Genomic DNA, 27682 nt, shown 5'->3' with positions numbered 1-27682 from the left:
AAAGAGAGATGATAGAAATTAGAATAAAGTATGAAGTGTGTATATTAAAGATATGAACGTGGATATTATTTTTTATCGATTATTAATTAATGACTTTTTTAATGTAACATGATTTTCTCTCTTGGAATAATAATTTCGAAAATCATAAATGCAACAAATTTTATATTGTTTAAATGTAATTCGATGATATAGTATCGTAGGAATATTTTTACCTCTAGTAACAAGTGTAACATGTACCTATAATTTTTTATTCTTATAATTTCTTTCTTCAATTCTTTTCTAAGTTTCTTTTTATACGATTTCTAGGAATTTTTTAACACGATTTATTTACAAATATATTTCCAACAATTTTAATCTTCCTTTCAATACATCAATTCTTCTTTTATTCTTGCTTACAATTTCCAATCACCATAACATAAATATCCTACAAATTAATAACCATACAATTTTACGCGTTCGCAATACGGAATATCCCAACGTAAACACCGAAGCAATCACGAAGAATCATTCGATATTAGACACTCGAAGAGACAGGTAAAGTGACCTTAGGCCACTCGTTTGGGAAAACTTTACGTGAAACGGCTTTTGTTAGTCCTGAATGGCACTTGAAATCAAGTGTATCCTCCTCTCCCTCTAATGGAAGAAAGGGAAGAGACTCTCTCTCTCTCTCTCTCTCTTTCTCTCTCTGCCTCTTCCCTCCTCTCGAGAGTATCTGTTTCTTCTTCGATAAGTTTCTTCTCCCCTTGCGCGTCTGCGTCCTCCACAAGGCAAATCCTTAAATCGACTGTCACTGTCAAAGAGAGAGGGGAATTTTCTTTCCCTCGGCACAATCTTTATTCACAGCGCTCGTACGTGAAATGATGCGTTAAATTTCTCGGGCCAGGGAGGGAAATGGGATATCGAAATGGGGCTCAAAAGATTTTCGACCGTTCGAAAATCAGTAAATTTCCACGGAGTGTTCGCCAAGTATCTATCTTCTTGGTGTATTGTGCCTAGATGAAAGAGGAGGGACGAATGGGAGGAAACACGTTATTCGAGGACGTTGAATGAAATTTTTCCTCGAGGGGGAGGAGGACCTCGTGGAGGAGAGAGATGTGTGGCGAATCGTACCAAGTCGATTCGTCTCGTGAAAAATTCTTCTTCTTCTTCTTCTTCTTCTTCTCCTTTGCCCAAAGAATTTTATGCGAGCGTTTATTGCAATAGAAAATGCTCGATTATTGTTAGCTTTAATATATCGGATTGAACGGAATTAGAAATGTTACGTAGACATCGTATTGTTGGAACATAAATTTTTTTGATCGGTGGGAAAGATACGATTTTAAATTTTGATAAATCTATCGCTGATATAAAATAATTTTCTCGATACGATTTAAATTATAATTGGAAATTTATTTTTACTAATGAATTTGAAAAAAAAAGAAATTATATGAAAAGGATATTTGAATTATTAAAAACATTATTTACAGCGATAAAATGTAATTTTCTGCACTTTTATTCCAGCAATTTGATGTTAATTAACAGGGAGAGAATGAAAACTCGGATAGATAGATAAAGATTTCTTCTTTCGAGAGGAGAGACAGAAATTTCCCGATCAATCCAATCCACTTCCTCGATATTTCAACCTCAATAGTTCAACAAAACCATTAATTTCACTCCCTCTTCCCTTCGAACCAAACTTTTTTCTCTTAAAAAAGAGTACACGATCTTGTATAATTATTGAAAATTAATATTATCGGGCGATAATAATCAAAATCTCGCCAATACTTCTGCCAATATTATCGATGATCCTCCTGTTCAGATCTCTCGAACAATCGACCGATATAACCGATCCGTTCTGTTTTCCTCAGACTTCCACGCTGAACGATCCAGTCGACGGATCCATCCATCCCTCTCGCGACTTTTACACAATTATTTACGTCCCAGTTCGCTCGCTCGTTTCTAAACAAGGAGGGAAAAGACTCATCGCCAAGATCTTCTTGAACGAGACGCGTTCGTTCTGGACGAACGGCGAATCAAGGCGACGAATTAAGAGTCCGTCGAGACGATTAACCCCGGAAATTTAATCTCGCTCTCGAGAACGAGGGACGATTTAGATTAGTAACGGCGCCCTTAATAGTTTCTGTAGAAAAAAAAAAAAAAAAGAAAAGAAACGAATAAAATCACCCTTCTCTTTCTCCTCCTCCTGATATCCAGCTCAGAGAAACATCCTCTCGATCATCCCTTGGAGACGAGCACTGCAAGCGGGTTAATTGGCAAAATTACTACGATTCGAAGGAGAGGTAATAAGAAGAAAACGGATTCGCGGGCAAAAATTCGTAAATAGGGAATTGGCAGGGATCGAGGAGAGGAGTCTCTCGATTCAAAGACGCGCATTACGAACGTGATGAACAGTAATTAACAGTGTTTCTCGTTTTTCTTTTTTCCGCCCTCGGTCACCTTTCATCTGCCCCGCATTTATTATTCGCTTCCACTTCGGCGCGTGTCCCGGAGGCGTGTCTGGAACGGATGCTATTCTGGAAAGATAGAAAAAAAAAGGAAAAAAGAAAGAAAAGGGGGAAAAATGGGGAGAGGGATTTTTCGGATTCGGAATTACAGGGAGGGCTGGCTGGTTTCTCTCGTAAACAGACTAATAGTGGGTTAAATCGTTGGAAGTTGTCGTCGTTCCACCATTAAGTTAACAAAGTGCGCGGCGGCAGTTTACATACATTATACAGGGCTCGAAACTTTCGAGACTTCCCTTTTCCTTCTGTTCGAGTCTGGGATACATTTTGGAGAACGGGCATAATTAAGCCCGATGCAATTTTGAACACGTGCTCGAACAAGTTCTCGAAGAGCGTGTGGCTGGTTATTGTTCGAAACGCGATAGATTTTTCGTTGTGACAACTGTGGAAGTAATGCGAGACAACAAGATTTTCGTCTTCGTGTCTTCGCAAAATTAGTACGAATACGCAGAGAATTCAAGAAGGGAAACGTAATTATACACTTTCTTCTTTAAAGCAAGGCTGATAAATTATTAATACCATCAACTTACAAAAAAGAAAGAGAAAAAACGTATAGTTAACGTGGAAAGAAGAAGATAGGATCAAATCGATAATCCAATTACACGACGCATCGAAACGACACTTTCTTCCTTCTAAAATCCGAAAATTATTAATACCATCGAGGGAAAGTACGGTTGCTCGTGCTCGAGGTTAACGAGTAGAACAGTTCGAGAACAAATTGCCGTCCCATTTACCCTCCCTCCTCCTCCTCCTCCTCGACGAACGAGATTCACCCGTGCTACATGGTTTTTTACCATGGCCAGAGCCACCGAAGGGAATCTGCGTCGCTTTTGTTCGAGCTTGCCTCGATTATCCTCGACGGCGATCAATTATTACGTTAGATTAGACGGCGGACGTAAGAAGCGGGTTTTTAGGGGGAGGAGGATAATACCGTACAACTTGTGTTCACGGCCGCTAAAAGTTTCAGGGAGGTGGTGGTTGGCGGCCGATGGTGGCTGCTCCCCTCTAAGTCGACGATGAAAATTTCACCTCTGCCCTCCTTTATTTCGCGAGGCTTCCACGCGTTATCCCAGAAATCCCGTTCAACGTGGCCTCCTTGATGAATGGCCCCGTGCATCCTTTTCGTTAACGCGCACGAGTTCTAATTGTGCGGCCGCCGCCGCCGTGAAAAGAGCCTTTGTGCCGAGACTCTCAAAGACGTTAATTGGATTATGGAATTTATAAGGGTTAACAAGTTGTTTCGTAATTGCGAGTGATATATTTGCGGCGAGGGAAGGTGTTTTAAAATCGATGGGGAGAATTTCGAGATGGATGAAAGACGTAAATAATGAAATTTATTCTTTTTTAGCTTTCCTTGAATAATAATCGAGGTAAAGAAAAAAAAATGGTATTTCAAGTGGTATTTTTTTTTTTTTTTTTTCGCTTTGAAATATATATTTTTCGATATATATATGAATCGTTCGATATCGAAAGGCGAGTAAAGAATTATAATTTCGCCTGGGAAATTACACGTGTATTTGCCAGTTATTAAATCTGAAAAAGGCCGAGGCCGTGATCATTTCATACCGTTCTATCTGAAATCTCTTTTCGTCCGTTTTACTAATCTAAGTAGAATCGTAATTTTTTGATAATCAAATTTTCATCGCCTGTTTGCGCGATGGAAGGAAGGAACGCGCACATTTTTACACCTTTTAATCAGCCGGGCTACCTTACTATCTCCCGCGGCCATAAAAGCCATAAAGCCGGGGGGATCCCCTTTATCACCGAAACGAAATACTCTGGTTAATTATTAACCGACCAATACGGAAACATCGTCGGATCCCCTGATGAAAAGTTCGAGTTAATCTTAAGAAATCTCGTAAAGTTTATTATCCATCCCTCCCTTGTCATAATTACTCGCGCCTGCGTGTAACCAACCACTCCCCCCCCCCCTTCTCCCCTCGCCTCGCCTCGCCTCGCCTCGCCTCGCCTCGTGGAATTAGTCCATTCCATTCTTTCCCCCCCTCTATTTTGAAAAATTCATTAACATTATGGGGCGGGCATGCTAATTTTAGCAAAGTGTCCCACAAGCCATGAATAATTTAGACAATGGAATGGTCTGCCACTCGGCAGAATATATTTCATGGCCACGCTTCCACCTCGAATTTCTGCCTCGCGCGCTGCCCCCGTTCCCATGCATTATTTCCACGTATCCGCTTAAATACGCTTGTCCAGGGACCATCGTCGATGCTTCGTCCAGTCAGGTTGATGTAACGACTTCAAACGAGCGTCATTCCCATCGCGCTCTATCTGTTCGGATTAATGGAATTAACGGAGAATCTTGTAATGATATGCACTTTCGATGATTAACTTGGTTGGTTTCAATTTGGTTCAAAGCCCGACGATAAATTTATTACGTATTGGTATATCGAGCTGTTTGATTCCTTCGATTTAATTTCCCTCGTCTCTTTTCCCCCCCCTTTTTTTTTAATAATCGCGTTCGAATAATCTTTTTTCTTCTTTTCTTTCGTTCTTAATTGACGATATTGGACTTTCGATCCAATTTCTAGGAAACCGTATCGTGTCTTTCGAGACTTGTTCGAGATTACCAGCCACGATACAAGCATCTCTGGAAGGATTAGAATAGATCAGAGGGAATCAAGATGACACGTGACGAGAAGGTAACCGAAATTCGGGTCGCGTACAGGTCCCAAATAGTAATCGAACTCGTATACCAGCTGGATATGCCTGATCCAAATCGTCAGATTTAATTACCTCTGCGTATACACGCAGAACTGAAATCTTCTACCAAATTGAATTTCCTTCGAGAAATTATTTTTACGAATACATTTATATTTCGAAACTATGAAAATAAGTTTCACAGATTCTGATGTTTATGATTTATAAATACTATCCTTCTGTAAATTCTCTTTACTTCAATCTCGAAGAATCTGAGATACATCAAAACGATCGTACGAACGATCCTCCGATTTCAACATCGTAACATCGATCCCATCGCTCTTCAAGTGTACCGTACGAAAAAAGAGAAACGACCCAACCTAACCCAACCTCCTAACCTCCTCCCAATCTAGCTCGAGGCTGTAAACTTAGCGCGCAGCGACAGTTCAGACAGTGCAATTAAATACCGTAGGTTTAATACCGTAGTCTCTCGTCTGTGTAAAAACGGGCCGAGTGTTTAATGCCAGTTCGTACGTTCTCTCGTCGGTCTTCTCTCGCCCCGCGAATATCTCTTCCCGTGAAGCCCATCCGCAACTTGAACGATCATCAGGTGAAACAGACGTTGTGCACAACCCTTGGCTGGAAGTGACGGAGCGTTGGCGGCAAGTTCAGGATGGAGGGAGGGGGTGATCGGCCAGGTTCGAGGGACCAGACTTGCGAGAAGGGCTTCGCGGTATTATGCTAATCTCGTTAAACTGAGAGCAGGTCAGACGGTAGCAGACCTTACACACTATCGTGTTAAGATAATAACAATGAAAGGGTTGGTGAGGGCGACCACGCAGTGAAGGCAGTGGTCGCATTATTAGCTCGACCAGCAGCGTAATCTTCTTGCCGCGTTAGGTACACCGTCTCGTATATCGGATAACAAGTCGTTTCGCTTCTATTTCTTTTTTTGTGGAGATGAATCATTACGATTCGATTTCCTTTGTTTTCATCTATCATATTGATCTGATTTGTTGAACGAAAGAGTAAGGAAGGAAGGAAGGATATTTGCTTTTATTTCTCGTCTTCCCTTCCTTTTTTCGTCGCGAATTCGATGGAAGAAAATGTAGAAGAATTTTCGTTATATTTTAATCTTTTAATTTTGATTCAATTCTGACTCGAGCGCGCTTTTTATTGCGCCTGCCACCGCTATGCAAAACTCCGTAAAACTTTATAATACGAAAGAATTTCCTTTGTTTTGGGGGAAATATGTTGTCCGATAAGAGCGTTAGAGGATGGACGGCGTAATTGCATTCTGAAAAGTTTTTGCGGAATGTAAGCAGAAGGAACGTGGCTATGAGATACGAAAGAAAGCGCGGCCGGTGTGCAAAAGTGCCTGGGAAAGCGGGGAGGAAAACTGTGAAAAACTGTGCGCGCGGAGGAAAATAAAATTTTATAACTGACCTGTGGTGGTGAAGTTTCATATGACCGTTTCGTCGAATTTCCCCGCCCGAAAATTTTATAAACAAATCGTTAAACCATCCCCTCCCCTCGAGGGAACCACCAAAACTTGTTCGACTCGAGAACTGCCATTATTGGCCGACCTATCCAAACTTACGTTCAAGTTAAACACATTTCACCTGGATTCGATCAAACTTTCGCGTCCGACGAATAATCGTAAATTCTGTACCTGTTATATAAATATTCACGATTAAAGAAAGAAAGGAAAAAAAGATTGTCGAAGATCTCTCGATCTTTTAGAAAATCGAAACAAATCGACATTTCTCTACCAATTCTCTCTTTCATAAAAAAAAAAGATACACGCAATGGAAAATATCGCGCGAAATTCGTAATCGAAACCGCATTATATCCGCGGAGAGAAAGAGAGAGGGAGAGAGTGATTGATGGAGATGAAGAGGAGGGGCGTATTCCCCGCAGCGTCATCATCTTGGATTCTGATTAATAATTACGTTAAAGCCACCGAGTCCTCGAGGCAGTGTCGTGCCATCCGACAGATTATGATAATGTAGTCCGTTTCGAACTACGGAGGAAAATTTTCCGGGAGGAATGCCATCCGGGGCATAAATATGGAAGAGGCTGATTGAAGGGGGGCGAGGGGAGGGGATACTCGTGGCGCGTGTTGACTCAAAGGAAACCAGGATGGAAAGGAGGATGATGGAAGGAGGAACCGCGATAAAGCAACCTTTCTCGCTCCCTTCCTCTCCTTTCCTCTTTTTTCTTTCTTTCTTTCTTTTCCTCCTCCACCCTCGAGGCTCCGTCTCGAGCTGAAAAAACGAGCGGAGGATCCGATTGGGACCAGGTGCCGGCTTGATTGTCACGTAATACGCGCGGCTTAAGTTTATTCAACGGGAAGATTCGCCACTTTAACGTCGAATGTCTGTTTTAATGAAAGCCGCTCACGCGACGAAGCGTTTGTAGATCGAGTAGCGTGGCTCAAACTGATCTCAGACTGATTTTCGTCCATTTCGGTCTCTTCGTTTTGGAGAGTGCGGTATTTTTTGAAGGGAAGAATATATAAGTTGAAAAAAATGTGTTGTAGAGTATAAAGTTCACTTGAAGTTTTATTTATAATTGTATTATTGAACGTTGATAGCAGTGTTTTGTAAACAGATACGCGCATTCACGTATAATTAAGATATATCCATTCAGGTAAATCCGCATATTTTATTTATTGTTCACCACTGCATAACAAAATATTACCTTTCTTCGAGTTATTTCTTTTTCTCCATTTTACGTCTAAGCTTCTCCTAGATTTTAGTATAATTAATTGGAACAATTCGTCGATTTATTCTTGCATAATTTATTTTTTCAGATTTCTCGGAAAAAAGTTATTTTTAATTTCGCATTTTCAAGTATACTGGAAAAGAATATTTTGTGAATAAATGACGTTTAACGCCGATTACTTAAATATTGCGAAAAGATACGCGAGCTTCCTTGACAATGATAATAATTAAACGCCATAATCGCTTTACGAACGTGTGACGATTAATTTCGTTGCCATGCGTGATGCATGGAAATTTGGGCTATTATACTAATGAACGAGTATAATTTATACAAGCACGGGTACAACGTTCGATTAATAGTACAAATACAATTTGTTTAATACACTGGACGGGAAAATTGAAATAACACTATCAATTAACTAACCAATATGCTCGCGTTAATATCAATTATATTTATCATTATAAGGGAAGCTCTTCGAACGATAAAATTCCTCCTCTTCTCTTCACAACAACCCAATTCCTCTCTTCCAATTCTCCAACTCCTTCTTTAATTGAAATTAAACGAAAAAAAAATCGCCAAATTATCTTCTTTTTCCCTTTTCTTTTATCGCAGCGCCACCATGATAAACTGCGCCACCTAGAAGCAGCAGGAACATAGGGAGACGTTTATCCCGCTAATCAGATCGCGAAGGACAAAGCCCGTGATACATTGCGCCGCAGATTGCCGTGGAATATTATTAAATGGGCCGCGTTCCCGAACACGAAGGTCTTCCCTCGAGCTCTTTAGCCGTAGGATTAAGTAAAATGGTGGACGGTTCCTATTCCGTGCGCAACAGGTGAGGCGGTATGTCATTTTTTAACGGACATTAAGCATGTGTTGCGAGAGAGAGGCCGTTCATCGAAAATTTATAGGACCCTTGGAAGTGGAAAAAACTAACCGCTCCTCTCGATGCGAATAACGGCCCACGTTATTTCCACCCTTTAACATTGCATTAACTACATCCTCCACCTACGAGCTACACGAGTGCATAAATAAACCATGGAGCGTCATACCAGCAACCAGGAGAAGTGAAAGTTACGAGAAGTGAAAAATACATCAAGGATTGTGTGTATAACGTGTAAGACAACGAATGTATATTATTTTCAAACGAAAGAAAATGTTTTGTATTGTATATAAGATTAAGAATATTCGTGTTATTTTTGTTATTTTTATTGTAAAGAATATATATGAAAAATAAATCGTTTTTACGTATAATCACGTTGTTTTATTAATTGTTAACCTAACCTAATCCTTTACTCCAACCAAACCAACCTATTAAGTTTAATTCCCTTGAAAAGTATTCTATTTTTAATTGTAATAATTTCAAAGAATAACAGATATCAAGGAACCTAATCTAACCTAACCTAAACGACATCCCAGAGAACCAACGTTAAGATATTCGGTTGAAAATCATTCCATTTTCAATAATTAACAATTTGAAGGAATATTAGGCTATTAATTCTTTCCTGATAATAAATAATTAGCAAAAATCGTTCGGCGTGTCTCTTCAGCTTCGATAAATCTCTTCCGAATCGCACGGGTTGGAACAAAACACGAGTTCAGCAGCAGACTGAGAAGACGAATACATCCTCCATAATCTATTAATGGCAGAGTCGTCGAGGTGCATTTAAAATGCAGGAAACTCGCTCGTGGCTGTGCAAGGATTGCAGCTGGCCCATAGCCAGTCTGCTAAGTGGTCCACGTTTTCCATCGAAGGTACATCGGCCTCGTTGCCCTCCTCGGGAAGGGTTGGTTCCTCTTGCATTCGTACGCATCCGCACGTTCCGTGCCGATGCACTTTTCGCATCGACAAGTGGTCTCTTCCCGGTTTTAATCGGCAAACCTCGATGTATATACCTCGAAGAAGGAAAATTAACTTGGAGAGGGATCGTTGCTTAACGTTCGATTTGCATATCGGTCGAGTTTTATCCTCTCTGCCATCTGGTTGGGGGAGAGGAGGGTAGAATTTAAGCAGTTTCTCGTTAAGAGCAAGAGAAGTATCGTGGGGAATACGATAGCAATGCGCTGATTAATGAGTCGAGGAAATTGAACTTTGTTGTTAACGAGGAATCCTTTTGTGGCAATATTTTTAAATTGAATATTAATTGTTGAATATCTTTAGTATTGGAATCCTTTCTGTGATATAAAATGTAAGTATCTATAAAAAAATTTATAAGTCCTTAACTTTTCTATATATAAAAAAACGAACAACAGCAGGACCTGCCCCCCTCGAAACCAAGTAACTTTTATTCGAAACTTTTTTTAATATCTCCAAAAATAAGGGAGATACATCGAAAAATGTCGATCTATTGTTCGATCACTTCCGAAAAATTCTAGGAATTTGACGTCATTTCCAAGAATTTTAGAGATACACAGAATTAGACCCGAGTTCCAAGAATTTTAGAGATTCCGAGAATTCGACGTCATTTCCAAGAATTTCAGAGATTCCGAGAATTTGACGTCACTTCTTGGAAAAATTTTTCGAACGACCTCCTATCGTATCATGTTCTCCTAATACAAAATCGCATTTTTGGACAAATATTTTACTTCGATCAGGGAATTTCGAAGCCAATCTTTTTTATTAAATATCTCGCTTATTCTTCACGATATTAAAAAATGCTTGGAATAAAAGTTGAATGGTTTCGAAAGGGCTGTATTCCGGTACCCTCAATTTTTTTATACATCGACTCATAAAAAAGTTATCAAGGTCACCTTTATTTTTTTAAATAGCACTGTACACTTTTTTATACACCAATCTATGTAGCATTGCATTCTCTATAAAAGTGATTACTGGTATTTTTAGTAAAAAACCATTAGTTTCGAAGATATTAATTATCTTTTAAACTATACGTTTTTTACCATATATGGCTTAGTACTTTTTTATAGAGAATACTAAGGGAAAACAGCTGGTGTATTAAAAAATATATAGTCCCATTTAAAAAAACCACATTCGCGTTTATAAGTCCTTAACCCTTCTATATATAAAAAAACGAAGAGGAGCAGGACCTGCCCCCCTCGAAACCAAGTAACTTTTATTCGAAACTTTTTTTAATATCTCCAAAAATAAGGGAGATACATCGAAAAATGTCGATCTATTGTTCGATCACTTCCGAAAAATTCTAGGAATTTGACGTCATTTCCAATAATTTTAGAGATACACAGAATTAGACCCGAGTTCCAAGAATTTTAGAGATTCCGAGAATTCGACGTCATTTCCAAGAATTTCAGAGATTCCGAGAATTTGACGTCACTTCTTGGAAAAATTTTTCGAACGACCTCCTATCGTATCATGTTCTCCTAATACAAAATCGCATTTTTGGACAAATATTTTACTTCGATCAGGGAATTTCGAAGCTAATCTTTTTTATTAAATATCTCGCTTATTCTTCACGATATTAAAAAATGCTTGGAATAAAAGTTGAATGGTTTCGAAAGGGCTGTATTCCGGTGCCCTCAATTTTTTTATACATCGACTCATAAAAAAGTTATCAAGGTCACCTTTATTTTTTTAATTAGCACTGTACACTTTTTTATACACCAATCTATGTAGCATTGCATTCTCTATAAAAGTGATTAGGGGTATTTTTAGTAAAAAACCATTAGTTTCGAAGATATTAATTATCTTTTAAACTATACGTTTTTTACCATATATGGCTTAGTACTTTTTTATAGAGAATACTAAGGGAAAACAACTGGTGTATTAAAAAATATATAGTCCCATTTAAAAAAACCACATTCGCGTTTATAAGTCCTTAACCCTTCTATATATAAAAAAACGAAGAGGAGCAGGACCTGCCCCCCTCGAAACCAAGTAACTTTTATTCGAAACTTTTTTTAATATCTCCAAAAATAAGGGAGATACATCGAAAAATGTCGATCTATTCTACGATGTTTCCAAGAATTTGACGTCACTTCTTGGAAAAATTTTTCGAACGACCTCCTATCGTATCATGTTCTCCTAATACAAAATCGCATTTTTGGACAAATATTTTACTTCGATCAGGGAATTTCGAAGCTAATCTTTTTTATTAAATATCTCGCTTATTCTTCACGATATTAAAAAATGCTTGGAATAAAAGTTGAATGGTTTCGAAAGGGCTGTATTCCGGTGCCCTCAATTTTTTTATACATCGACTCATAAAAAAGTTATCAAGGTCACCTTTATTTTTTTAAATAGCACTGTACACTTTTTTATACACCAATCTATGCAGCATTGCATTCTCTATAAAAGTGATTAGGGGTATTTTTAGTAAAAAACCATTAGTTTCGAAGATATTAATTATCTTTTAAACTATACGTTTTTTACCATATATGGCTTAGTACTTTTTTATAGAGAATACTAAGGGAAAACAGCTGGTGTATTAAAAAATATATAGTCCCATTTAAAAAAACCACATTCGCGTTTATAAGTCCTTAACCCTTCTATATATAAAAAAACGAAGAGGAGCAGGACCTGCCCCCCTCGAAACCAAGTAACTTTTATTCGAAACTTTTTTTAATATCTCCAAAAATAAGGGAGATACATCGAAAAATGTCGATCTATTCTACGATGTTTCCAAGAATTTGACGTCACTTCTTGGAAAAATTTTTCGAACGACCTCCTATCGTATCATGTTCTCCTAATACAAAATCGCATTTTTGGACAAATATTTTACTTCGATCAGGGAATTTCGAAGCTAATCTTTTTTATTAAATATCTCGCTTATTCTTCACGATATTAAAAAATGCTTGGAATAAAAGTTGAATGGTTTCGAAAGGGCTGTATTCCGGTGCCCTCAATTTTTTTATACATCGACTCATAAAAAAGTTATCAAGGTCACCTTTATTTTTTTAAATAGCACTGTACACTTTTTTATACACCAATCTATGTAGCATTGCATTCTCTATAAAAGTGATTACTGGTATTTTTAGTAAAAAACCATTAGTTTCGAAGATATTAATTATCTTTTAAACTATACGTTTTTTACCATATATGGCTTAGTACTTTTTTATAGAGAATACTAAGGGAAAACAACTGGTGTATTAAAAAATATATAGTCCCATTTAAAAAAACCACATTCGCGTTTATAAGTCCTTAACCCTTCTATATATAAAAAAACGAACAGGAGCAGGACCTGCCCCCCTCGAAACCAAGTAACTTTTATTCGAAACTTTTTTTAATATCTCCAAAAATAAGGGAGATACATCGAAAAATGTCGATCTATTCTACGATGTTTCCAAGAATTTGACGTCACTTCTTGGAAAAATTTTTCGAACGACCTCCTATCGTATCATGTTCTCCTAATACAAAATCGCATTTTTGGACAAATATTTTACTTCGATCAGGGAATTTCGAAGCTAATCTTTTTTATTAAATATCTCGCTTATTCTTCACGATATTAAAAAATGCTTGGAATAAAAGTTGAATGGTTTCGAAAGGGCTGTATTCCGGTGCCCTCAATTTTTTTATACATCGACTCATAAAAAAGTTATCAAGGTCACCTTTATTTTTTTAAATAGCATTGTACACTTTTTTATACACCAATCTATGCAACATTGCATTCTCTATAAAAGTGATTAGGGGTATTTTTAGTAAAAAACCATTAGTTTCGAAGATATTAATTATCTTTTAAACTATACGTTTTTTACCATATATGGCTTAGTACTTTTTTATAGAGAATACTAAGGGTAAACAGCTGGTGTATTAAAAAATATATAGTCCCATTTAAAAAAACCACATTCGCGTTTATAAGTCCTTAACCCTTCTATATATAAAAAAACGAACAGGAGCAGGACCTGCCCCCCTCGAAACCAAGTAACTTTTATTCGAAACTTTTTTTAATATCTCCAAAAATAAGGGAGATACATCGAAAAATGTCGATCTATTCTACGATGTTTCCAAGAATTTGACGTCACTTCTTGGAAAAATTTTTCGAACGACCTCCTATCGTATCATGTTCTCCTAATACAAAATCGCATTTTTGGACAAATATTTTACTTCGATCAGGGAATTTCGAAGCTAATCTTTTTTATTAAATATCTCGCTTATTCTTCACGATATTAAAAAATGCTTGGAATAAAAGTTGAATGGTTTCGAAAGGGCTGTATTCCGGTGCCCTCAATTTTTTTATACATCGACTCATAAAAAAGTTATCAAGGTCACCTTTATTTTTTTAAATAGCATTGTACACTTTTTTATACACCAATCTATGCAACATTGCATTCTCTATAAAAGTGATTAGGGGTATTTTTAGTAAAAAACCATTAGTTTCGAAGATATTAATTATCTTTTAAACTATACGTTTTTTACCATATATGGCTTAGTACTTTTTTATAGAGAATACTAAGGGAAAACAACTGGTGTATTAAAAAATATATAGTCCCATTTAAAAAAACCACATTCGCGTTTATAAGTCCTTAACCCTTCTATATATAAAAAAACGAAGAGGAGCAGGACCTGCCCCCCTCGAAACCAAGTAACTTTTATTCGAAACTTTTTTTAATATCTCCAAAAATAAGGGAGATACATCGAAAAATGTCGATCTATTGTTCGATCACTTCCGAAAAATTCTAGGAATTTGACGTCATTTCCAAGAATTTTAGAGATACACAGAATTAGACCCGAGTTCCAAGAATTTTAGAGATTCCGAGAATTCGACGTCATTTCCAAGAATTTCAGAGATTGTTTCCGAGAATTTGACGTCACTTCTTGGAAAAATTTTTCGAACGACCTCCTATCGTATCATGTTCTCCTAATACAAAATCGCATTTTTGGACAAATATTTTACTTCGATCAGGGAATTTCGAAGCTAATCTTTTTTATTAAATATCTCGCTTATTCTTCACGATATTAAAAAATGCTTGGAATAAAAGTTGAATGGTTTCGAAAGGGCTGTATTCCGGTGCCCTCAATTTTTTTATACATCGACTCATAAAAAAGTTATCAAGGTCACCTTTATTTTTTTAATTAGCACTGTACACTTTTTTATACACCAATCTATGTAGCATTGCATTCTCTATAAAAGTGATTAGGGGTATTTTTAGTAAAAAACCATTAGTTTCGAAGATATTAATTATCTTTTAAACTATACGTTTTTTACCATATATGGCTTAGTACTTTTTTATAGAGAATACTAAGGGAAAACAACTGGTGTATTAAAAAATATATAGTCCCATTTAAAAAAACCACATTCGCGTTTATAAGTCCTTAACCCTTCTATATATAAAAAAACGAACAGGAGCAGGACCTGCCCCCCTCGAAACCAAGTAACTTTTATTCGAAACTTTTTTTAATATCTCCAAAAATAAGGGAGATACATCGAAAAATGTCGATCTATTCTACGATGTTTCCAAGAATTTGACGTCACTTCTTGGAAAAATTTTTCGAACGACCTCCTATCGTATCATGTTCTCCTAATACAAAATCGCATTTTTGGACAAATATTTTAGCTTATCGTATCATGTTGTGCTAATACTAATTCGCATTTTTGGACAAATATTTTACTTCGATCAGGGAATTTCGAAGCTAATCTTTTTTATTAAATATCTCGCTTATTCTTCACGATATTAAAAAATGCTTGGAATAAAAGTTGAATGGTTTCGAAAGGGCTGTATTCCGGTGCCCTCAATTTTTTTATACATCGACTCATAAAAAAGTTATCAAGGTCACCTTTATTTTTTTAAATAGCATTGTACACTTTTCTATACACCAATCTATGCAACATTGCATTCTCTATAAAAGTGATTAGGGGTATTTTTAGTAAAAAACCATTAGTTTCGAAGATATTAATTATCTTTTAAACTATACGTTTTTTACCATATATGGCTTAGTACTTTTTTATAGAGAATACTAAGGGAAAACAACTGGTGTATTAAAAAATATATAGTCCCATTTAAAAAAACCACATTCGCGTTTATAAGTCCTTAACCCTTCTATATATAAAAAAACGAACAGGAGCAGGACCTGCCCCCCTCGAAACCAAGTAACTTTTATTCGAAACTTTTTTTAATATCTCCAAAAATAAGGGAGATACATCGAAAAATGTCGATCTATTCTACGATGTTTCCAAGAATTTGACGTCACTTCTTGGAAAAATTTTTCGAACGACCTCCTATCGTATCATGTTCTCCTAATACAAAATCGCATTTTTGGACAAATATTTTACTTCGATCAGGGAATTTCGAAGCTAATCTTTTTTATTAAATATCTCGCTTATTCTTCACGATATTAAAAAATGCTTGGAATAAAAGTTGAATGGTTTCGAAAGGGCTGTATTCCGGTGCCCTCAATTTTTTTATACATCGACTCATAAAAAAGTTATCAAGGTCACCTTTATTTTTTTAAATAGCACTGTACACTTTTTTATACACCAATCTATGTAGCATTGCATTCTCTATAAAAGTGATTAGGGGTATTTTTAGTAAAAAACCATTAGTTTCGAAGATATTAATTATCTTTTAAACTATACGTTTTTTACCATATATGGCTTAGTACTTTTTTATAGAGAATACTAAGGGAAAACAACTGGTGTATTAAAAAATATATAGTCCCATTTAAAAAAACCACATTCGCGTTTATAAGTTCTTAACCCTTCTATATATAAAAAAACGAAGAGGAGCAGGACCTGCCCCCCTCGAAACCAAGTAACTTTTATTCGAAACTTTTTTTAATATCTCCAAAAATAAGGGAGATACATCGAAAAATGTCGATCTATTGTTCGATCACTTCCGAAAAATTCTAGGAATTTGACGTCATTTCCAAGAATTTTAGAGATACACAGAATTAGACCCGAGTTCCAAGAATTTTAGAGATTCCGAGAATTCGACGTCATTTCCAAGAATTTCAGAGATTCCGAGAATTTGACGTCACTTCTTGGAAAAATTTTTCGAACGACCTCCTATCGTATCATGTTCTCCTAATACAAAATCGCATTTTTGGACAAATATTTTACTTCGATCAGGGAATTTCGAAGCTAATCTTTTTTATTAAATATCTCGCTTATTCTTCACGATATTAAAAAATGCTTGGAATAAAAGTTGAATGGTTTCGAAAGGGCTGTATTCCGGTGCCCTCAATTTTTTTATACATCGACTCATAAAAAAGTTATCAAGGTCACCTTTATTTTTTTAAATAGCATTGTACACTTTTCTATACACCAATCTATGCAACATTGCATTCTCTATAAAAGTGATTAGGGGTATTTTTAGTAAAAAACCATTAGTTTCGAAGATATTAATTATCTTTTAAACTATACGTTTTTTACCATATATGGCTTAGTACTTTTTTATAGAGAATACTAAGGGAAAACAACTGGTGTATTAAAAAATATATAGTCCCATTTAAAAAAACCACATTCGCGTTTATAAGTCCTTAACCCTTCTATATATAAAAAAACGAACAGGAGCAGGACCTGCCCCCCTCGAAACCAAGTAACTTTTATTCGAAACTTTTTTTAATATCTCCAAAAATAAGGGAGATACATCGAAAAATGTCGATCTATTCTACGATGTTTCCAAGAATTTGACGTCACTTCTTGGAAAAATTTTTCGAACGACCTCCTATCGTATCATGTTCTCCTAATACAAAATCGCATTTTTGGACAAATATTTTACTTCGATCAGGGAATTTCGAAGCTAATCTTTTTTATTAAATATCTCGCTTATTCTTCACGATATTAAAAAATGCTTGGAATAAAAGTTGAATGGTTTCGAAAGGGCTGTATTCCGGTGCCCTCAATTTTTTTATACATCGACTCATAAAAAAGTTATCAAGGTCACCTTTATTTTTTTAAATAGCATTGTACACTTTTTTATACACCAATCTATGCAGCATTGCATTCTCTATAAAAGTGATTAGGGGTATTTTTAGTAAAAAACCATTAGTTTCGAAGATATTAATTATCTTTTAAACTATACGTTTTTTACCATATATGGCTTAGTACTTTTTTATAGAGAATACTAAGGGAAAACAACTGGTGTATTAAAAAATATATAGTCCCATTTAAAAAAACCACATTCGCGTTTATAAGTCCTTAACCCTTCTATATATAAAAAAACGAACAGGAGCAGGACCTGCCCCCCTCGAAACCAAGTAACTTTTATTCGAAACTTTTTTTAATATCTCCAAAAATAAGGGAGATACATCGAAAAATGTCGATCTATTGTTCGATTACGATGTTTCCAAGAATTTGACGTCACTTCTTGGAAAAATTTTTCGAACGACCTCCTATCGTATCATGTTCTCCTAATACAAAATCGCATTTTTGGACAAATATTTTACTTCGATCAGGGAATTTCGAAGCTAATCTTTTTTATTAAATATCTCGCTTATTCTTCACGATATTAAAAAATGCTTGGAATAAAAGTTGAATGGTTTCGAAAGGGCTGTATTCCGGTGCCCTCAATTTTTTTATACATCGACTCATAAAAAAGTTATCAAGGTCACCTTTATTTTTTTAAATAGCACTGTACACTTTTTTATACACCAATCTATGTAACATTGCATTCTCTATAAAAGTGATTAGGGGTATTTTTAGTAAAAAACCATTAGTTTCGAAGATATTAATTATCTTTTAAACTATACGTTTTTTACCATATATGGCTTAGTACTTTTTTATAGAGAATACTAAGGGAAAACAGCTGGTGTATTAAAAAATATATAGTCCCATTTAAAAAAACCACATTCGCGTTTATAAGTCCTTAACCCTTCTATATATAAAAAAACGAACGGGAGCAGGACCTGCCCCCCTCGAAACCAAGTAACTTTTATTCGAAACTTTTTTTAATATCTCCAAAAATAAGGGAGATACATCGAAAAATGTCGATCTATTGTTCGATCACTTCCGAAAAATTCTAGGAATTTGACGTCATTTCCAAGAATTTTAGAGATACATAGAATTAGACCCGAGTTCCAAGAATTTTAGAGATTCCGAGAATTCGACGTCATTTTCAAGAATTTCAGAGATTCCGAGAATTTGACGTCATTTCTTGGAAAAATTTTTCGTTCGACCTCCTATCGTATCATGTTCTCCTAATACAAAATCACATTTGTGGACAAAAATTTTCGTGTGCTCAGGAATATTAGTAATTCCAAGAATTTTAGAATTTCCTAGAATTTGACGTCATTTCCAAGAACTGCTTAAATTCTTGGAAAAATTTCCCGATTGAGCTCCTATGAACTTATGTTCTCCTAATACAAAATCGAGAAATTGGCAGATGTTTCGGTATTTCTATGAATTTGATCTCAATTCTAAGAACTTTTTAATTTTTAATTTTTTTAACTTATATTTTTTATACTTACCTTTTATGATATAACAGTCCCGAAATGAACATTTTTTTTGCCATTTTATTTAATAATTATTATTAAATTTTTACATACTGATCTGTGTTATACTTACCTTTTATTGACTCAGATTTTTTTTAACAAAGGATACTTTTAGGAAAGGAGAAATGAAGGAAGAAATATAAAGAAAATACAAAATATATGTATAACATCTATTTGTTTATTAAGTATTAAAATTACATTAACATTACATTTTGTATTATATTATATCGTATATTACACTATATATATGTTGGAGTGTTCCCGATTTTATGTTGTCTTGCCTCAGTTTCATCTCAAAGATGCTATATCTCGTTGAAATGATGGTAGCGTAGTGAGGATTGCTGATGAATAGGTCTGTTTGAGAATTCCGTTGCTGATCAATCTTGTTGTCATGGTAATGGAATTAGTCTGAGCAATCTTCCATCAACTTATATTCTCCTTATACAAAGTCGAAAGTTAGCTGTAAATTTCGTTCACTCGATTATTTCAAAAATTTCGATAATTTCAATAATATGACGTCATTTCCAAGAATTTTGGAAATTCCAGGAATTTGACGTTATTTTCAAGAATTGTTAAAATTTTGGGAAAAATATATGTGACCTCCTATTAAATTATGTTCTCCTAATACAAAATTCAATTTTTCAGAAACAAAAATTTCCGAATATTTAATCTTGTATTAGGAGAATATAATTTAATAGGAGGTCACATATATTTTTCCCAGAATTTTAAGGCTGACACTTTTCACTATTTTATACTATTTTTATAGGGGATAACATAATCGTGAAAGAAGTAACATATGTAATTTATAGTACTTCTTTTCATACTTACCTTTTATACTTACCTTACTTACCTTTTAAATCAACCATATTTTCAGCCAATTAATCATTTTTCAACAGTTTACTTAATTCTAAAGGATTGAAGAATATATAGGATAGGTATAATATATAGATATCTAATACTATGTTAAGAATGTATGCTGCAATCCTAAAATAAAGTAGAAGAAGAAATATTATAGTTCAATGGCGAGTATTGGAATTTTTTTCCTTTTTTTATTTCATTGTTAGAAATGTTAGAATTGTAATATATTTAAATATTACGTAAATATAACGAAAGAAAATATGGAAACGAGTGAAAATTTTGTTACTAGGGTTGCTTAGCAAACTTGTGTCTTAATACGTTCGAGATCGATGACCTATTCATTGAGCTATACCACTTGCCAGTAGTTAAGAACACGATGACTGTGTCATTTCCAGCCGCAGATCAATGCTATTACCTAAGTCTCGTATCGTAGTTGAAAAATTACGTATTAAAATATAAATTATATTAATTTCTCGAAGCACGTTGATTCCGAATTTATTAAGACACTGATCGTGAGAATAATTATATAAATTTCTTTACAGTCATTCCAGCGGTGAAGGGTTATCACGATGTAAATTTTTTAAAAAAGCGTGATACCAACCGCATAATGATGCATAAATTACTTGTGTAAGTATGTGTTTACGTGCTTCGTAGTAAACGTAGCCTCATGAAGTTACCTTCAGCGCGCGATAAATTAGTTTTAATTAACTTAGATTAAAGATGCATAATAATAGCGCAAGAATAGTTTAGCTAATTGTACAATAAATTTGACATTAAGGGAGGGGAATAATATCAGGAAAAAGACTCTTATGACGCATGTTAAAAGCTTAATAGCTGTTTAATGAGTAAAAGTTTAGCTTAAGGTATTCAGTTAATATCTTCTTGAAAATTTTCAAGCGCATAGTTTTGAATAGTACGAATCTCGACCATCTTAAGATTAATTACTTATAAATTCACACATTTAAATATTCGATCAGCAACTGCAATAATAATATATCCAAAGAATAGAAGATTTTTATCGAATTATCTTTTTTCAATATTTATTCACGAAATAAATAAATAACACTTGTATCGATCATTTAAGAAATTATTCAATCGTTATCATCGAATTCTCGAAATTACGTAATATTTTTTGTCAAAGAGGAATAAATAAAGTAATCGGTGCCACTATTTTTCCACGCACGTAATATATATTCAAATCTGGCGCCGCACAAATCTCAAACTAATTGGATGTGGGTTACGCGTCGGAGGATTAGAGCAGATGGAATTAGGAATTGTGGAAACAGCGACGTGTAGAATGAGACGACACTCGGGCATGCTAATTAACATCGCCCACGTTACCAGATTTCCTCGTTAGAACCTGTCTATCGCGTCTTTGTTATTGTGTTCCAACCGTTTCCAACCCTCTCAAAGGGGGTATTACAATTCCTCCTCCCATTATTATTATTATCATCAGGCGTAGACGCGGCCTTTTGCTAATTATACTCGAAATCGATTAAACGTAAGTTGGTAAGGAATCCGCGAAGGAGGTAACGATGAATTTAATCACGTTTCACGTGCACTCCACGTGTAAAATGTAATCACGCCGCGAGCGTGCATCCAAAGTCATCAAGAGTTTACACTCCAACGGTTTGTTTGCTTTAGTTATACACGCGGCTCCACGGTAATCGCGATGCTTAGTTTAGAAGTCATCGAACTTTCGCCTCTGTTTTTTTTTTTTTCTCTCTTTTGAGTACGGATTCCGTATCGTTGACTCTGTAATTTCAAAATCCCTTTGACGGGGAATATGGATGTAAGAAAGGATCGAAAATGTGAGACTATTGTGTGAAAAAATTGTGAATATTTATTTCCGTAGAGATTGTAAAAGACGAGTTATTTTTTTTCTATGATTAGACGAATCGTGTTGTTTTGTGTTGCGAATGTATATGAAGTTGTAAATATTTATTGTGAAGGAATTTTACTTTTTAGATGGAATAAAGTTATAGATGATATATGATGATAGAAATGAGTAAGAAAAAAATTCTAACAAAATTGAACTTAATGAAATAATAACCAAAGTCGAGGTTTTTAGAATTAGAATACTTCCTTAGAGATATCGATCATTTCAGAATGTATATTTAAATTTTTGATTACTTGGAAACCAGATTCTATAATTTTTGCTGGTTCTCTTCAATTTATGACCAGAATCCAAAAAAGGCATTACATCGCGAAGTATTGAGAATTTTGTATTGATCCAGTATCAGTCGAGATCCCAATATGAAGATCAAGGAAGAGTAATGTCACATCGAGTGAATCAAGATCGTACAATTTTTCGAGACGAATTTTTTTAAAATTCTAGACTCGTCTCATGAGTTTGTTCGTAGTATTTTTAAGGAGGCTATTGCAACTCTGAATTTGTAAGTCTCATAATTTTCCTCCGAGTCTTACAGCTGTGAATCCAGGTCGATCGAGATCGTCCCACGATCTTGTTGTGGTTCAGAATGGTCTTGTGTCTGTTAAGTCGTATTGATCTAGGTCTCACGGCATTGTGGCATGCCACGACTTGTCCCACGACACCATGGTCTGCGGCTAGTTCTACTGTCCAAGGTTTCTGTGATGATCGCATATTATAGAACTTGTGTTCTACAATCTGTGCCTCTTAATCGTGGTCGTTATAACATAGTTATAAAGTTTCTACATGTTAAAACGAGCTCCTTTGTGTCTCTTATCTGGTAGATCGTAACGACAGTAAATCTAAGGAATATTATAGTTAATAATCCGGCTATACGTGTAACATTCTACCTTATATGTGTGCATTGTTTATTTACGAAAATCGATGAATCTATTTCGTATATAAACTTTCTTTTTTTTAAAAAATCATCTCTTCTTTAAATTATATTTAAAATATTGTTTAAATTTCGTTTCGATATTGCAACAATATTCATAATAAAATCGATCTTATCGTTGATCGTATTTAAAACACCGAGGCGAGTCTATCCAACGATATCTAGGGAATTTCTAGTGAACCCTAGATGATCCTCCGAATCTAATTCTTAAGAATTACGAAACGAATCTTCGAAACAAGATATAATCAATTTAATTCGCGTGTAAAGGAGATCATCAATTAGAGGGGACACGAAAATTCTGAAGGTAAAAATTTCCACCACAATTAGCAGAACAATCGTATTCTCTCGCCCCGCGTTAAAAGAACTCCAAGGATGAAGGTACAGCGAATGGTGCAATACCCGGCTTGGTATTAAATCGCGCATGGTCTATTCCTCTTTACGCGCATTACGCTCTCATATTTCAATTCTCTAGTGCACGCTCGATTACTGATTTAGCAGCGCATGAATAACCTTCGAATGGAATAGCATTTTCGAGTAGCGTCTCGGATACCGGGCCGCATATCTATTGGGAGTTCCACGCAGTCGAGCATCGATGCGTACATGTTGCACTCCCGTGGACTTCACACGTGAACGATTATACGTGATTATGTCGACGAGATTTTGCTCCATGCGCGGAGCGTGGAGAAAAGCGGCGGACGAGAGAGAAAGAAAAATCATGACGCGAGGGAGAGGGAGAGTATAATAGCGGGAATTGTAAAATGAAAGTTGATAAAAAGGACTCGGAGATGGATCGTTCCCTTTCTTCGACTGTGAATAATGGAGTGTGTGTGTGGCGGGGATTAAATTTGTAACCGAGAAAAATAACGTGTCTGGAAGAATGGTTTTTTTTATGTAACTGATATTGTAATAATAAATTGAAAGGTTTTCTTTTCTTTTTTTTCTTTCTTTTTTTTTTTATAAAACGTGAATCTTAATTAAAGACTTTATGAAAGCCACTATAGTATATTTTTTTTTTTTTCATCAAGCCATAATGAAATACCGTTCTTTTTTTTCTTTTTTTCTTTTTTAAACGAAGTAATAACTCTTTTCAGATTTAAATATGTGAAATATTTGAACAAAATAAATATAGATATATCAACGAAGGAATTATTGCGCGAATTTTCAGACTTTATTACGACGAAACGTGAAAAAAAAAAGAACGATGTTTTACACGGAAGAGCTTAATTTGGAAGAGTTAATAAATCCTTTTTTTTAAAAAAACCATTTCTCTTACGAATCCCTTTATAAACGTATAATTCTGCTGACAGACTGTTCCTCTATAGAACGTTTCCACTTACGAATTTAATTACGTAATATTATCGTTAAATGAATCGCTATGCTTAACGATGAACACGTTAAGAAAGTATTTTTATTTCATTCAATCATTTCTTGTTAAACAGTTTAAATGAAATAATAATAGTAACGAGCGATTTCAACTTTCGATTGCATTTCTCTTGAAATATAAAATTTCCGCATGATCGAGTCAAAATCAGCAATTGAAATTATTGCTTTCAACGAATCGCAGCTTGAAGATCGACAGCCATGGATTCATGAAAAAAATTAAACTTGCTGTTAATTACAATTGTATCTATTTCTTCAAGTCATTGATTCACACACCCTGTGCCAAATTTACATATACGATATGATGAATCCAACATTGGACTCAAATAAAAAAAAAAAATAAAAAGAAACACCAAAATCTAAAATTACGGCCAAAATACCTCCAACGCATAAAATCAACCTGATTCAATAAAATAATTATTTTTGTACGTAAACAATTTCCTTCATAATCTTGCTTCAAACTGTTCGATCGAACGTGCATGTTTCCAATACAAATACGAAAAAGAAATTTGTTTACGCGATAAGGAGAGAGAGTCCACCGATGTCTAGAAAACAGGCGAAACGACTATGGTCCTCATAACGTTAACAATACTGGTCCGTGGCTCAGACAGGAAAATCTGCTTAGTAAGCTTTGCATCTCGGCCGTTGCCAGTGATATTATGAAACGGCGGTGGATGTATTTCAGGGAATCGATTTCTCAAATCCGCACCATCGGCTCCATTTGCCTCCATAGACTCGTGGCTGAAATTAGATCCGTTGAATAATTAATTTTCTTGTCTCGAAATCGTACGTGATCGTTCGTGTGGCAACGCAACGGTGGCCATACGATTATCAAAGAGGCCCACATTACACATTACCCAGAATCGTCCCTAAATTTCGCGGATGGAAATCGTGATTACAAACGCTTCTAAATTGATTCTCGTTCGAATGGTTTTGTTCGGGGATGAATGGGACGCTTGCTTCGGAACTTTTTCTAGAATATCTTCGAATTCGACAAATGAGTAGATATTGGCTGTCGAAAGACAGTTTTATATAACTTGAGAGGAGAAAACGTGTGTTAATTTTCCAGCTTTCCAGAATTTTTAAATTACACACATTAGAGAAATTGCTCGTTTCAAGAAACAATTATCGATTTTCAAAATTATCATAGACAATTTGAAAATAAAGCACTGGGTGAAGAAATAAAAAAACGAAAAACTTAATTCAGAAATTGTTTAACATGTAACATTGTGCAAGTGGTTCCTCGCTTGATGTTATCAACACCGGTGATATGTCATAAACGCTTGACGTGGCGCACGTAACCAGTAGTTCCGAGTTATAACCCTTAGGTCCAGTTTCCAACAATGCTTGCTTGGTATAGCACCCCACAGATCATTCGCAATACGACGGCAAAATGTTACAGTCCACGCGTTTGACAGAATGCATTAAGTTTCTCTTAAAGACGTACACGTATTCCACGCGATTTTCTGTTTAAAACAGAATTTCAATAATAATTATTCGTAAATTTTTTAATTCAATATGGTATATATATATATACAGTTACATTCGTATAATTAGTACAACAGTCAACGATTACAATTATTGTTTGAAGGAGTTTGATGTATTTTAATATTTGTAAAAATTTGCAAGTAGTTAGGATGAAGGAACAATTTACAATTTAAAAGCTTTGATTGAAGTTACAAGAGAGCTGAGAAGTAAGAAAGTGGAGCATAAAAATTTTATGTTAGGCGAGCAGCTCATTTCTGCTCTAGCTTAATAACTCTTGAACTCGGTAATGAACGGGAGAAAAGGGTGGGTACTGGTACTTCTAATGGCTTCCTTTCTCTCTTTCTCTCTATCTCTCTCTCTCTCTCTCTCCTATCTTTCTTCCTTTTTTCCATTGGTTTCTTCCTAATATCGTCGAATAAAAATTTCACTCGGAATACGTATCGAACATGAAGAGACAATATAGATAAAAATATATTTATAAATAATATATCGTTATAAATAAATGATACATCATAGAGATATAATAATATTATATTATTACTATGTTACACTAGCTAGAATATAACGTAGCAAGATTTATACGCACGTGTCTGTCTGACCCCTCATCTCTCCAGAAATTAATAATCCGCCCCATATCGTCTGACCAATTACTAAAATCGAGGATATCGAATCGACAAAGTTTAGCATGCGAAAATAATTATTTCTATAAAATGAAAAAAAAAAAAAAATTACTCCATGTCCTCTGTCGTAAACAACGAAATACCTTAAAAAACATCAGAGCGATCTCGAGAGATTTTAGAGGAGTGTGCAACACGATACATCCCAAGCAAGCAAGAGGTTTCTCGAGGTTTTGCCCAAATATATATTGTATTACGTGGCAGATTGAACGCCTGCACGCGAACCAGGACACACGAAACAAGCTCATCCTGCGGACGAGTTTTTGTAAAACTCAAGTCGAACGGTTTTACACGACGATACGGTCAAGATTGGCCAGAAAAAAATTCTCTCCGTTGAGACGAAAGTAGTTTTTTTAATTTGTCACGATGTTATTCGACAAAAAAAACAAGAAAGAATTTCATCAACTACATATTTTCTATTCCCCCGTTATTGTTATCGTTGAATATTCATTAATTCGTGTTATTCCCTCCATATTCTTCTCTTAGAAGGAATTTCTTGGACTCACCAAACTACTGTACTACACTTCGTAAAGCAAGTTCAAGTTCACCTATTCTCTTAAAAAAAAAAAGAAAAATTTCAACTCATTAGCAAGATGAGAATTTCTCTGCCCCGTGAATTTTAGCAACTGAAAGATCACGAAGAAGGACAACGAAGAGGGAGAGGGGAGAGGAGGGGAGACAGAGCTCGGGCGAAATGACGTTCGAGGCGTTGGATGGGGTTACGATGGAAATTATAGGAAGTTCCTTTTAATTACCGCGATAGGTGGAGCACGGGATGTCGAGGAAAAAAGGGTGGGGCGAAGAGAAGGTTCAATTTAATTAGCCGATCCTGTCGATCGATCCCATTCGGTCTAACAATCCGGTCGTTACCAGCAGAAACGACGAGGAGGCCGATCGTTAACGCGATTCCGAACTCCGCAACGATATTACTCGCCCGAATCCGGCCACGATTGAATTCAACCTGGCTCGGTTGTCTCCCGTCCACGAGAGTTAGTTTCCACTGCCCTTCCAAAACTTCTTTCACGCTGCACGTTCGATTTGTGCCCGCCTCGAATCACCTGGCCGAGACCAGGTTCGAGACGTCGCCTCTAACGAACCCCGTTTGATCGAGACACTATCTCGTCACCTGTTAAACAACGAGCTCGTGTAATTTTAAAGTTAAATGTTTTCTTTTTTTTTTTTTTGGTCTGAAGAGTATGTGGAGAGTATTCGTGTCTTTCAAATCAA

At 35.6% G+C, this 27682-nt stretch overlaps 1 protein-coding gene across 1 annotated transcript in view; it reads left to right on the top strand.

The window, feature by feature from the left end:
* Window positions 1–27682, top strand: part of Sema2a (Semaphorin 2a) — a 677811-nt gene that overhangs the window by 83612 nt on the left and 566517 nt on the right. The window contains exons 3-4 of the transcript XR_015291833.1: window positions 8499–8721; window positions 8798–9140. The gene's annotated coding sequence lies outside the window, so the exon portion shown is untranslated. Of the gene's footprint in view, window positions 1–8498; window positions 8722–8797 lie in introns of the transcript that reaches the window.

The sequence above is a fragment of the Apis florea genome, unplaced genomic scaffold, assembly GCF_048593485.1.
Source record: "Apis florea isolate Af1SG1 unplaced genomic scaffold, ASM4859348v1 contig_2839_pilon, whole genome shotgun sequence".
Taxonomy (NCBI): domain Eukaryota; kingdom Metazoa; phylum Arthropoda; class Insecta; order Hymenoptera; family Apidae; genus Apis; species Apis florea.
The sequence above is the reverse complement of the archived record's forward strand: the minus strand, read 5'-3'. Positions and strand labels throughout refer to the sequence as shown.